The 14,269-nt window shown below is 42.8% G+C and overlaps 1 pseudogene; it reads right to left on the reverse strand.

The window, feature by feature from the left end:
• Positions 1-9,864: 9,864 nt before the first annotated feature.
• LOC120602522 (uncharacterized) lies at positions 9,865-9,983 on the reverse strand (annotated as a pseudogene).
• Positions 9,984-14,269: the final 4,286 nt, after the last annotated feature.

Here is a 14,269-nt window from a genome sequence, read left to right on the forward strand (position 1 = left end):
GGTTAAAAAACTCGCTGCTGGTCTGTAAACCACAACAGATCATTCCACAAGCCCATGCCCTCTCAGACCTTTGTCTCCTCACCCAGTAGCAACATTTGCAGGCAGAATATCGAACTCCAAAACCTGTCTGTTTCAGAGGGCAAGAGATTAAGCTGCTGCCAATTTTTAAGTAGATTTAGCAAAGCTAACTCCTGCAGAGATCCCATCATGCCTCTTTGATAAGGCCACTCTCCCTTCTGGTCCCGTGTGGGCGATTTCCAATTCAGTCTAAATGTTCCATCAGCTGTGTGACTGGGACAAGTCCCTTCACCTCTCTGGGCTCATCTATGAAACAAGCAGACTAATTAGGTGATTTCTGTGGCCCTTCCAATTCTAACAGCCTACAACGCTGTGATACCTTGATGCTATTATAACCCACCACCACGATATCGGGAGGTTCTCTGCAACCGTAACTCTCTCTGATGTCTGTCAGATAACAGCCAGCCCTAATCTCACCCCCAGAGGGTCTGTCTGTAGTAGCAGGGACAAAAGCAAGGACAGACCAGGGGACAGACACCAGCTATATTCAGATTAAAACTGGTAAGGTTGAGTCAGTAGCATCCTTAATAATACGGCCATTCCTTTCTCCTTCTCCCCTCTGGGATTAAAGCCTCTGTGCTGACTGTTGAAAAATCAGTCATTAACAGCCAGGAAATGACTTCCCCATCCATCAGAACACTGCTCAGCCATGTTTCAGCTCTTTCCCCCTTTCCTTGCGTAATTATTCTCATCCACCGCTGATTACAGTTTATAATAGCCATAATTCTCTCTGAATCAATCATTACTTTACTTTACTATGGGGTTACCAGTAGAAGCATGAGGGAATGCAGATACCCCTGGCTGGGCTTTATTTTTTGGAAATTGCCTGCTTTCGTCTGGATCTCATTTAATCATCTGGATGTTCAAAGAAAAGCTAAGATTTTAATTCAAAGGCTTTTTTTTTTTTCTACTTGCCCTTATCTCCCCCTTCTTATTTTTTTTTTTTAAGAGGAAATGATAGCTGGTTAAATTAAGCTAATATTGTGCAAAATCTGCCAGTAACGTTGTTCAGAGTGATTGGTGGGGGACATTGTGGGGATTCTTGTCATGAATCCATATGCTTCTTTGGCACTTTACCTATGCAAAAACGTTGTTCAGATTCCCATCCTGTGTGATTTCTTAGAAAGTTTAAGGATTGTTATTTCCCTTTGTTCACTGATTAAGGCAAAAATTCCTATTGAAGATTTCTCTTAAACATTCTAGAAAAATATGCCAATCAGTCATTTACACCTTAGTGAGAATTTAAGGCAGTCCAATTTTATTCAGTACACTTACTGAATAAAAAAATATATGATCTAGTTCTTGCATCTTGGATCTCACATTGTGGCTGGGAGTGATAGGAAGATGGACATATAACTAGCTATTTCAGCATTCATCACGTATACCTTGGATTATTGGGGTACAAAGTGTAGCAGGAGAATGAGAAGAGGCTATTTATACACTGGGGATCTTAGGATTCCTAGAGGAAATGTGATTCGAGCTGAACCTTGGAGGAGGTGAAGGACTTGAATAACTAGTCGTTCCAGGATGGGCAGCAGAAATCACTCACAAAGACCTGGCAGGAAGAGAGGATGAGGGAGACCAAAGCCTGGCAGGAAAGGCCTGAGACAGCAGAGTGACCCGGGGCCATGGGCCGGGTGCAGACCAGCAGGCTGGAGCCCAGTGGCTGGCCACAGCATCGAACAACCCGCAGGAAAGCTTTGGAGAACCATACACGCTCTTCTCAGACAGTTCTAGAAATACTTGCTGAGGTGGCATTGACAAACACAAGCGGATATGGCAAAACATCACATAATTTGGAATATATTATTGGAAACGTGACCTCGTGGCTAATGACGTCTGGGACCTGCTAGTTATAAGGATGAGAGGAGTAATTTTACAATATTGGACCCTGAGCAAAAAAAAAAAAAAGGACTTTCCGAACCCAAACAAGACCAAATTGAAGTAAATCTCTAACAGAAGAAGTTTTGTTTTAAAAAATTTTAAATGTTAACATAGCATTTTGGAAGTACTGGATCAGAATTAAAAGCGAATGTTCCGAGACCTATTTACACAAAGGAAGTTGGGTCCGCGCTGGGAATCGGGGCAGCACCTCTCATCATTCTTTACTACAGCATGGTTGGGTTAGTGGAGGACCTACGACCCCTCCCAAGGCTCCTTCCACTCCCCTTTGCCCTACTCACCATGTATAAGAGACATGAAATAGTTTATGCAGTAAGAGCGCAGGGGTCTGCAGTCTGGGGGAAAATGTTCCAGGTAGCTGCTAATCTGGAAGTTATTTTCTTTCCCCCAAACAGCCAGGGTGGTCCATATCAGTGGTTTCCAGCTTTTTTCATTTCATGAGCCAGTAAAATTAAATTTTTCAAAATCTGGGCAGTAAATGGATTGGGGGGGGAGGAGGCAGTAGGGTTGCCTTACTACTTTACGTTTGCCAAGTCGGGGCATAAAAATAACCACTCCCCTCTGCCCTCTCCATCGTTACACGCGCGTAAAGAAAAGCACGTCTTGAAACCCCAAACACAAGCAAATTGTAATCTCAGCGTAGAGGATAGTCCTTTCAATTAAAAGCTTTATTGAAAAAAAAAAAAATCTTACTTTATTGTCTTTACTTTTCTCACTTTACAACGGAACGTTCAAAGATGTTTTTTTGAAGGGCAAGTTCTGATCTGCATGAGTCCTCTCTCTAGTTGCCAGAAGATAGCTCATAGAGACACAGTTCTGAGGTCACGTCTCTGGACACACGTTAGGAGATGGATTATTCTAGCATTACCTAAATTGATTAGGGAGCAAATCGGGACTGCAGTCTTCACTCAGACTCATGTGTGATGTTTGAAAGCAGCAGGAGACAGAGGCTGAGAAGTCTGTCTTTTCAATTAATAAATCGGCCCTGTTATGGAGCCTGTTATGGCCCAGCCTGTTAGGCGATTTGCAGATGAAGACTGCGGGGCATGGGAGACCGGCCAAGTACACAAAGCTAGGGCAAGCAAGTGTGTTAAAGGTTGGAACAGAACCTGACCAGAAACATCTCCTTTTTAAGTCTCTCTTGGCTAAGGTTTTCATTAATCCTCAGAGGAGGGGCAGAGGGAAGGAAAGGATTGATGGCTAATAATAATTTTATTACTGAATACCTACTCTGAGCCCGCCCCATAGTATATGCGTATGTATGTACGTACGTATGTATGAATGTATACTGAATAGCTACTATGTCCTATGCCAAGATTTTTACCTATACCATTGCCTTGAATGTTCAAGAGAAGTTTATAAAATAGGTATTCAACACAAATCTTATTTAGTTGGAGAAAACGAATCCAAGAAAAGTTAAGCTAGTGGCCATCAAAATGACCAATGTGCTCAAACTGTATTCTGCCAGCCTAACCAGGCCTGCCCCCTAGGGTTTTAGTATATTATATGCTCCAAACCATTTTTTTTTCTCTCACGTAGCTGCCCCGGCATAGGATTTGATAAACTAATTCTTACTCAAGTGTCAATGACTGATAGAGTTTACTTAGTTCTTTCCAAGTGTATCGCATTGCAACAGGGCTGCATTTACTTAATTCAAAAGACTATGGCTTTAAGATGAAATTTCAGGTATGAGCTGCAAGCAAAGAGGGGTATATCTATATACCCTCAAATAATGGAGCCTCCTCTGTCAGCTAGCCATATGTTTGTCATCTAAAGAACAAATAATGGACTAGCAAACAAGTCTTTGAACATGTGAAAATATGTATTAAAAAATCAACCTACTGAAAAACCCAAGGCTATCGTCTGAATTCCCATTCAAATGGTTCACAGATGGAAAGATAAATTAAGGATGCTTCCATGAAACCTAGCAGATAAACAAGGAGTTTAACATTAATACTGTGAAAAAGAGGAAAGGAGGAAAAAGTGAATTACAAGAAAGATCAAAGCATAAAAGGCAAATCTTTGGTGTCCCAGATACACCTTGGGTCCAAGAAACCAGTGAGGAAGACACGTGCAAGGTTTAAGAGAGAAACTCACCACGGTGCCCTGTGGAGAGGGAGTGGGAACTGAAATGCAGCCCACACTCCCGTCACCAGTCCCTGGATCCCAGTACACAGGTTTGTTCACCCACAGGGGCTCCTCGTTCTAATATGTCCATCTGGAGGGAATGCTGCTTCCTAATGGGTCCGTCAGAAAAGCGTTTTTCTAATATTCACAAAGATTCCCCAAAGGCCAGCAGTAGCCCTGGAGCCAATCTCACTTATCTGTGGTCTGTATGCAGAAAATTTAAAAAGCAGAAAGAGCTAAAGGAAGAAGAATCTCGTAGGCATTCAGACCTAGACCCAACAAGGAAGGCACCTCCCAAAAAGCAAGCAAAGGAATCACGATTGGTAAGAGAAACACATTTATTGGGTTTCTGAAATTTTCCATGGTATCAGGTGACCAATTACTAATCAAACCTGGCCTGGAACAGATGAAAACAGAAGTGACCTATCTCTCCTTTCTGCAAGGATCGACCATAATTTGGGAACCGTGTAAAAGAAATCAGAGAGTAAGGCTAAAGAGATATCTCTTGAAATCTTCAAGCCAAAGAAGTCGACCTTTTTAATTTTGCTAATTTAATGTGAAAATGAGATCGGTTCCTTGTAACCTTGACAGCTAGCTTTCTTGGAAGGTGTCTAATGTTGGACATAAAATGAAGACATGAATCGATGAGACTCATTAATATTCATAGACAGCAGATTAAGGTTGGTGGAAAAAATTATTTATGAAACAGGGGTATTGTCTTCCTCTCACAGAAAGGGTTTTGTTTGCAGAGGATAGAACTGGGTGACAGGGCTATAACAGATTAGGTATGAATTTTTGGATTTCTGGGTTTCTCTCCCAAAGAAAAGCATCTAAAGTGTTTGAGAGCAAAAAAAAATATGCTGGGCTAAGAGCAGTGACTGCTTCGCCGCGCACGCCAGTAGATGTAATGAGGTTCAGACACCACGGGGCCATGATGGAAAGTGCTTGAAAGGAAATGAAAGGGTAGATGGAGAGGATGGTTATGTAACAAAGGAACAAGCTGAAAGCAAATCGGGGCTGAGCTGATGTCGAGAAAGGTGGAAGATGAACCACGGAGGATTCCTTTTTTTATTTGTGTACGTGGGGGATGGGGAATAGCATAAAATCGAATAATGTAACATGTAATTTACGATTTCTTTTCTCACATTAAATATGCATTTGTTGTGCTGCCTAAGGAACCTTTTGTTGTTTCCGACTGTAGTTAGCATGCGCTGTTTTATAATCTAATAAAGACGAGAGTGGAAGTCGATTAGTTAAGAAGTCATCTCAGATCCTCAGACAAACTCTGTTAAGCAGTGCTCTATACTTAGACAATTTGAGAATTTATTGCTAGTTCCTTATCTCCATGAACTCTTTCCTCCTTTATCTTTTCGATCCCTTACAGGCTTGTGGAAATAAGCTGTTTTGAGTTGGTGAAATTTTAAAGTGACAGGTGAAAAAAAAAAAATTTCTTTTTTTTTTTCAGAATTAAGCATCGAATGTGGCAGAGTGAGAACCGTAAAATAAGACTTTGAATTGTTCCCTGGGGCATACAAAACACCATGGATTTTTAAAAGGTTTTTTTTTTTCTGTTGTTTGCACTTCAAAAAATTTGGTCCCCTATGCAGAGCCCAGCTCATTATAGTTTGGTTGGTTGCTGTAATGTCGTAAATATAATTGGAGAAGGGGAATAGTATTCCGTTTTACATCGTCTACCCACAAGGCTTAATCAGGTAAGATCTCCGGAACAATTTAAAACTTTCCTTTTTGGTAGATGGAAACAGATGGAATTGAAAAATGTGTTTCAGGATTTTCATCAGCCAGCTTTTGAGAGCAGGCGACCTGGAACCGAATCCAAGCTTTATGCAAACAGCATGGCAGGGGCGAAAAGGAGGCTCAAAAACGGGCTTGGAAAGCTGGAAGGATCCTTAACCATAATCTGCTCTGACCTCTTCATTTCGAAAATGTAGAAACAAAGACTGAAAAAAGACCCAGCCAAATGGATAAACTATGTGGTATATCCATGTGGTGGAATATTATTCAACCATGAAAAGGAATGAAGTCCTGGTACATGCTACCGTATGGGTGAACTTTGACGATAGACTAAGTGAAAGGAGCCAGACATAAAAGCCTACAGAGTTTATGGTTCCATTTATAAGAAATGTCCAGAAAAGGCAGCTTCATAGAGACAGAAAGCAGATTCGAGGTTGTCGGGGGCTTGGGAGCGGAGGGAGGACAGAACTGCTAATAGGTATGGGGCATTTGGGGGGATGATGAAAATGCTCTGGAATTAGATGGTGATGGTGGTCGCACAGCTGCATTAATATGCTGAAAACTCGCTGAACTGATCACTTTAAGACAGTGAATTTTATATCAATTTTCAACATTGATAAAAAGACCGAAAAAAAAAAAAAATCAAGGAGGTGGGGGACTTGACAAAGCTGTTTAGCAACGACCATGACCTAGGCCTCCTCCTCTGAGGGGAATGCCTTTCTCTGCAGCCTCTTGTCAGAATCACGTCTTTAATAACACACATGAAACGACGAAGAAGACTTACTACATTAAAATGCAGTTATCGAAATAGTTTTTAAAAAACAAATTTGTGATCTCATACTCTATGTGCTTCTGTAACAGCACATTCAATGACAAGAAGTAGCAGCTGGTCTGACGACTATTGTAATTTCAAAGTCCCGATGAACATGTGTGATTTTCAAGATGTCTGCCAGAACTAGCATGTGATGGTGAAATCTGATTTCTATGAATGACACAATCAATCACAGATATTAATACTAGTTTGCTACCGACACTCATAATTGAAGGAAATGTTACCTTTCAGTAAGAAAGTAGTGACAATAGAAATGTAATTTTTGCTTTACATTCGAGATCAAAGAACCTCAAATTCTATGCATGCGCCACTTGGGGGTTTCATAGACCTCCCTCCCCCCCCCAGTTAAGAATCTTTACATTACACCATTTCAGAGGGCAGCCAGGAAAAAGTGAAAGGAATCAAAATGTTTAATGAGCCATTATCATTTAATTACATAGGGAGGATGGTTTCCAGTCTCAACAGCTAGCTGACAAACAGTAAGACCTAACGGAGACTTCCTGTCCTCCGATGAAGAGCTCACAGTAAACTGCCTGATTTAGTAAGCAGGTGAGTCCCCCAAGTGCAGATAGGTGACGCTGTGTTTGCGTCAACTGCAGTCTGGTTGTGCCGTCTTGAGAACAATGCCGAGGTTCTTCTTCCCGCTGGGGCTGGTGGTGACTTCTGCAGTAGGTCAGTGTGGTTATCGATGTCTGCTCCTGAGCCTGGAAGTGGGGGAGGGGTGACCACCTCATCCCATTAACTCCCAGCCCTAAATGCTGAGCACTTGTACCTAGACCTGCAGCCTGTGGCTTAACGCCATCTGTGGCCATCGGGTGCCTTGGCTTCGCAATTCAGTCCAGGTGAGAAAATTCTACAGCAAACGTGCGATGTTAACCCATCAGCTGATGCAGGCTTCTGCTGTGGCTTTTCCTCTTAAAAACAAATCCCACTCTTTATTAGCGTCGCAATATGCTACCAGTGAAATGCAGTTTATTAAGAAGCTATCATTTGGAGGAAGAGATTAACATGTAGAATTACCTCAGAAATGTGATATCATCTTGTTTAAAATACTGTTAAGCTCTGCTTTTTAATTTCCTCAAGCCCTGCAGGTGCTGTCAACACTCATCGAAACTCACGGTGAAGTTTCCAGAAAGAGCCATCATGCAGGTTTGATCTGCTCAGAGCCACAAGGCCAACTGCTGCTCCAGCTCTGTGGCTCTCCCTCTGAGGGGCCAGGGAGTGGCACCTTCCCACGAAGCCGATTTTTAGGCGTCTGACCGACAGGTGGCTGCCACCTCATCTTGAGTGTTGGTCCACTGCCTCTGGTCCTTTGCCTTTCACTAGTTAGTGAAGAAAACTACCCAACCAGACAAGCAAGGGAATGTGACTTCTGGCGCTTCATCCTCTAAGGTGTTCTCCATATACAATACAGGTGATGTAAATGCGATGTGTGTGACCTGCACATATGTATACAGACTCAGAAGTGATGTGTATGACTCTCCTGGAACCAGGCTCTTCTCTCCAGGCCAAAAACCATGTCACAGCCCAACCACCACCCCTGCACCATAAACGTCTTGATTGTCAGATATTTCAGGATCAAGCAAAGGATCAGCCCCATGGCGAAAGCCAGCTAGGCGGTGGGGCCAGCCCCATCAACGAATGGCCTGTCTTAGCTGCAGCTACATCTTTTGCACGAACATCTTCCCTCTCAATGTCGTGGGCATCCCAGTGTAGGGAAGAGAATGAGGAATCCATTTGCCTTCTCTTGGCTCTCACTCGGGCAGAGAGAGAATCAGAATGGTGAACTGCTACTCTGAGCTGCAATCTTCGGGAACGCCATTGCACCCATAAGCCTGACCTGCGTGGGAGTCAGAGCATCTGTCCGTGGGGTGTGGGAAGTACGGTAGTGGATGCTACCAGCACTCCCCTCCACCAGTCCAGAAAAGTGAAGCGAGCTCAAAACATCAGTCAAAGGGATCACCTGCCGATTTCCCAGTCACGGCCCCTAGTAAAAGCTACAGCAAAATGTGAAGGAGCCAGGCAAAGATCAGCATGGACAACCTTGACTGTCCACCCGTCCCCAGTTTCAAATCTTTCACGGATCCTTTCCTACGGCTGCCATTCAAACAAGCAGAGGACCTGCTGGGCCACAGAAATGACCCTGGCTTTGGGATGAGAAGACCTGGGTTGCGTCCTGGCTCCCGCGCTTGCTGGCAGTGTGACCTTGAACGAGTCCTGGGCAGAGCAATCCCGTGGAACCAAAGTGCCCTGTTGGCAAAGGGGAGATCGTTAGAACGCCTTGTTCTCTGCGGCGGTTTATGAAGTTCCAATAGTGCCGTGTAGACTGACAGCCAATTATGCACAGCAGCTGGAATTACAAAAGTGAGGACTTTTCCTTTCTCTCATTAATTCGACAGCCCATGATCCTCCCAAGAGAACCTCTTTCCCCACAGCTCTCCTGCCTTGCCGTTCCCAGCATTTTCGGGGGCCACCCAAGGCCCAGCTAGTAGGGTGCTCAGTGGGGCGGGTGGACGGATGAGTATGTGATGCCTCCATTATCGCCCATGCAGATGGATAAGGCAGCTGAAATTAATGACATTCTGAGCCACTGCAGTGCTCATCTGCTTAACAATCCAATTTCTAGGACGTTTTAGAAGTTGTTAGCTGGCTGCCAAAAATGAGGATCATTAAAAATAGATTCACAGCTGTTCAGGAAGCCAGAGATATAATTTTACCTTCATTATGCCTTATTGCAGATGTTATTGATTTAATCTCATTGCATTTTACTGTGTAATATCAATTCGCCCTGTCTTTGACTTGAAAATCGGGAGCTGTATTTATTCTTCTTCTCACATCAAAAGATATGCTTAGACTGACAGCTATGATGGCACCAGGTTCCAAGGCAGTGGCAAGGCCTCATTGTGAGGGTGCAGAGCTGACAGCGTAGCTGCCTGAGAAAAATCACCTAAAAATGTTCCTTTTACAAGTGTGTCTATGCACGCAAATAATTTAAATATATGAATCGAAAGAACCCTTAATTTTGCTTGATGTCACCAAAAAAGTTGATTCAATGAATCTTTCACTTTTCTGTCAAATTTTTTTTTTTTTTTTAGGCAAGGCAACCCTTGGTTGACCTCACAGATTGCAAGGACCTTGTCAGCTTACAATCCCTTTTTTTTTATTATTTTTTACGCCTACAGCACCTGGTCTTCCTAAGTGGTCTTCCATCCAAGTACTAACCAGGCCCGACCCTGCTTAGCTTCCAAGATCAGATGGGATCGGGCTCGTTCAGGGTAGCATGGCTGGAAATCTGTCAATTTTTTTTAATCCTGAAAATTCCACACCCAAAATTGCTAAAATAGAATTTAATCTCCATAAATTAAGGTGCATCGGGATATTGTTTTCCAAAAGGTATTCCTCAGAACATTTGTCTTAAGATATTTTATGATTAAAAAAAAAAAAAAACAACTCGAAAAGTTTGGGAAACCCTACATGATAAATCCTCCTTTTAAAGAGTTATAAGATACGGTGGCCTGTTAAAGGCTGCAGACAGAGAAGAGATTTGGATGATTTTGTATAACTCAGCGTTTTCCAAACCAGTGTGATGCAGAAGCGTCGGTTCTCCCACCCATCAACCCCGCTCAGAGCTGGTGTGCTGCGGAACACCCTTTGGGAACCGCAGCTTTAAGGCAGATGTGGAAGAAGGAAGGCCAGGTCATTCCTTGATTCCCACACTTGTGCCACTTGTCACCGTGGCCACTGTTTGAAACCTAAAGGAGCCATTGCTGACTTAGGAAGTTTTGAACTTTTGCACTTGAACCAGATGGCTGCTGCTTCGTCTTCCTCCACTTCCCTCGTTTCACTGGCTCAGCGGGCAAACGCGGGTTCTGTTCCACTGGCTCCCAACTTCCTGCCTCCCCAGAGCCCCCCACCACCCTGCCCAGGAGAGCTGGGTGTCCACTCGCCACATCGCTAGGCTCATCGCTCACAAGCGCAGCGGGGCCCTGGGAGGCCTGTGCCTACTCTATTTTTACGAGATTCGGCCACTTCTTCAATTAAGTAGCTACGCACTAGTGAGAAAATATGCTCATACGATGTACTTCAAAGCCTGTATGACATCAGGTACAAAATTATTCCAAGTTTTTACTATTTTTTTTGTAACATCAATATGTCTTATGGCCTTCAGTGAGTCGTTTAGCCACTCGGCCTTGGTGAGCAGTTGGCATGGCATGCACAAAGATGCACCATTATTTCTATATTTATAAGGGCTGAGAAAAGAGGCCCCCGTATTTCCAATGCTGGTGTTTGAAGGGGTTCCGTATGCACCGTCTGGTCGATGAGCTCACACTAGAGGTTTTACCAGATTCGGCGGACATCATCGGGGATGGAGTGACGAGAATTTTTATTCCCTTTCTGCCCACTGCCTTGAAGACTTCTAGATATCACTAGCTTCCAGGCAGCCGAAGGTCTATGGGAACCAAACACGTTTATGTCTATGCCATATATTTCATAGAAAATAAAGCACCTATGATCGTGATGTCTAACATTTGCTACTAGTTAGCAGAGAACGTTAACCGTTTCATCAGTACCTCTCCCTCGCCCTCCCCTCTCTTGCCTACCCCAGTTTCACTGATTTCCCCACAACTCAGCCAGTCCCCAGGGGTGACCTAACATCACTTCTCAGGGTGACAACTATGGACGAACATCTGGGCAGGGTTTAGGGCCAAAGGCACAGACCTGATCGCATTGGGCACTTGTTCTCCATTATCACTAACAGACAACTTGTGTACCCCCTCGACTGTGAGCTACCCAGTGCCTGGCCTTTTACCTCTCCAAGTATCCATCACGGTGTCTAGCACCGAGCTCAATGTCTGCTTTCTAATTAATGGATTCACTTCTTCCAGCCAGTAAGAAATGGAGACAGAGTCAGGTTCGAAGTCTCCCAGCAGGCAGATCCAGCATGCTGAGGGAGTCCTGGTCCCTGTGCGTGACTCTGCCAGAGCAGTCACTTACTCCGTGACTCTCTGCCAGAGCAGCCAGCTTATTCCTGGTGTCTAGACTTCAGGGACCCCAGTCGAGTAACGCAGATTGAAAAGCCGGCTGGGGCTCTCGGCTGCATAAACTGTGCCACTAAATATACAATTTTTTTTTAAGTTGTAGCTTATAATATATATTCGATCATTGCGTTCGGGGCGGGCAGGGGGCATGACTGTGTTTATAAACTCATAAGATCACAGCTCTTTGAGGGTATTCAGAGAAATTTCCTTATTTTTATAATTTTAGAGTTTAGCCTTCCTTCTAGGCAAATATATTGTTTGGTTTCTTTCTTCCACTCTGACTGAACTCCAGAGAGGGGTATAACGCAAACATACAGCTAATTAATTAAATAATGCTAGAGAAACTCCTCTTTACAGAAATACCAATAGGAGAATCTATTTTCATTTCCTTCATTAATACCTATCATAATTTTCAGAGTTTGAGCTATGTTATATTTTTGTGGCTCAGGACTCAGAATTATGTCTCTTTTAAAATCAAAATAAAATGAAATCTTTAACAAAATTTTAAAGAATCTGAGACAATTATAGACTGAAAAGGAAAATTCAGTCTGGACTCACACTTGAACGTCCTGAAAATTATTGCAAAAGCAAAATCTAATTAATCCATATACTGTGAGAAAAATATATTAAGATGAATAACTAGTTCTACTTTTTTGGCATAATTTTATAAAGGCATAATGACAGACCCAAACATGTTAAGAAAAGGACAGAAAAACAAACAAAAAAAAATTACATGACTAAAGCTAACCCATTAACACCGCTACTAAACAAAGGAATAAAAAAATAAGAAATTAAAAACAGACGTGAAGAAAACTAGCAGAGTGGCGCCACCTAGTGTCCTTTATCTGAAAAAGCATCTGACATTTCCTGCGCCCTCCTGTGGTAGAATTTAGCCTTCCTCATAGGCAAATACATTGTTTTCCTCCACTCTGACTGGGAGATGGAAGAGATAGCATCTCAGCATATTTTCTAAGCAAGAAATTTTATATACTTTCATACTTTCTATACTTTCACAACGTATAGGAAAAAATTATACTTCTATAAATTTCCTATACTTTTACTATATTTAAAAACAGAACAACTACAAAGATCCTATTTCCCATTGATAACACATAATTTCAATTGAACCAAATCATTAACATCTAGGATCCGAATGACCTGTAAAATCTAAGCCTCCTTGTCCCCATGAAATTCTGTTCAGCATGAAGTTTTTTGAATACTGTTCCTGTTTCAACATTTTGTAACATTTCAAAACAAACTTTAGTTTTTTAAAAACTAATTTAAATGTAAATCTGTGAGGGTTTGAGCCAGAAATACATGTCTTCTTCCCCCGTGCCTCAGTTTACCCGTATGAAGTATGGAAATCATTCGGACTCCAGACTACTTACCTTCCTTTGCAGGTGGAAGAGTCGTCACTGACAGATCAAATGAGATTAAAGTCTATGGATGCTATTGAAGAGTAGGAAGTATATGATTTAGACAAAATTGAGATACTCCATTATTTTTATTAAGAATTGAAGATTCTAGTGTTGGTGTTTAACAGCGCTATGAGGTGAGAAAAAAAAAGTCATGGGAACTAGAGGATCTGGAACGAGAACTACTAAGTCTCCTGACTTATCCTTGGATAAGTCATTTAAGTCTGGATATCGGCTCTTTTACTCTATAACATGAGGGTAGTTTGAACTGTGTGATCCACAGGGCCTGTTCTGGCTCTAATATCCTACGATTAGATAATACGATTGCATTCTCTCTGCCACTGTTCCAGCCCAGGCCCTCATTATGTATTATTTGGACTACCCTAATACTTTCCCAATACATCTCTCCTGGCTCCAACCAATCCGGCAGAGTGATCAGGGACGATGGGTGCTTCCAGTGTAAATCTTCCTGAAGTATAAGTCCAGTCATCCCGTACCCTTGTCTAAAGGCCTGAAATGGCTCCCTGCTGCATTTTGCAGGGCGACCAGCATGTAAGGGCATCTGCTCTGTGCCACACAGCATACTTGGTGTTTCTGTGCCTGGTGTCATTACATCCACGCAGTGACACATGAGTTAGGCAGCACATGCCCTGTTTTCAGGGAGGAGGAAGCTGAGGCTCTGAGTGTCAGGGAACTGCTTCAAGTTCTAGTGAGGGAGTGAAGAGCATGAGATGTGGATCCGGGTCTCTGGTTCCAAAATTCATGGTCTTCGGAGACGGAAATGTTTGGATTGGAATCCAGGCTCCACCAAGCTTTGTTACACAATGTATAACCTTGGGAAGTTTCCTAACGTCTCTGTGCCTCGGTTTCCTCAACTGTAAAATGAGGACAATATTAATATTTATCCTACAGTGAGTTAATACATAGTAAGCACTGGAACCACACCTGTCACAAGTCGCTTAGAAATATGTATTATTCTCACTGAACTGGGTGGAAAGTTCCTCCCTTAACATTCAAGGTGCTTCTAAACTTGGCTCCAACTGGCTCTCTGCCCTTTCTTCTGCGGCTTTCCCAAGAGTACAGCACTATATCATTCCAATCTCCCCGACTCCCACCACATACTT

This window comes from Pteropus medius, unplaced genomic scaffold (genome assembly GCF_902729225.1).
Source record: "Pteropus medius unplaced genomic scaffold, Ma_sr-lr_union100, whole genome shotgun sequence".
NCBI classification, from domain to species: domain Eukaryota; kingdom Metazoa; phylum Chordata; class Mammalia; order Chiroptera; family Pteropodidae; genus Pteropus; species Pteropus medius.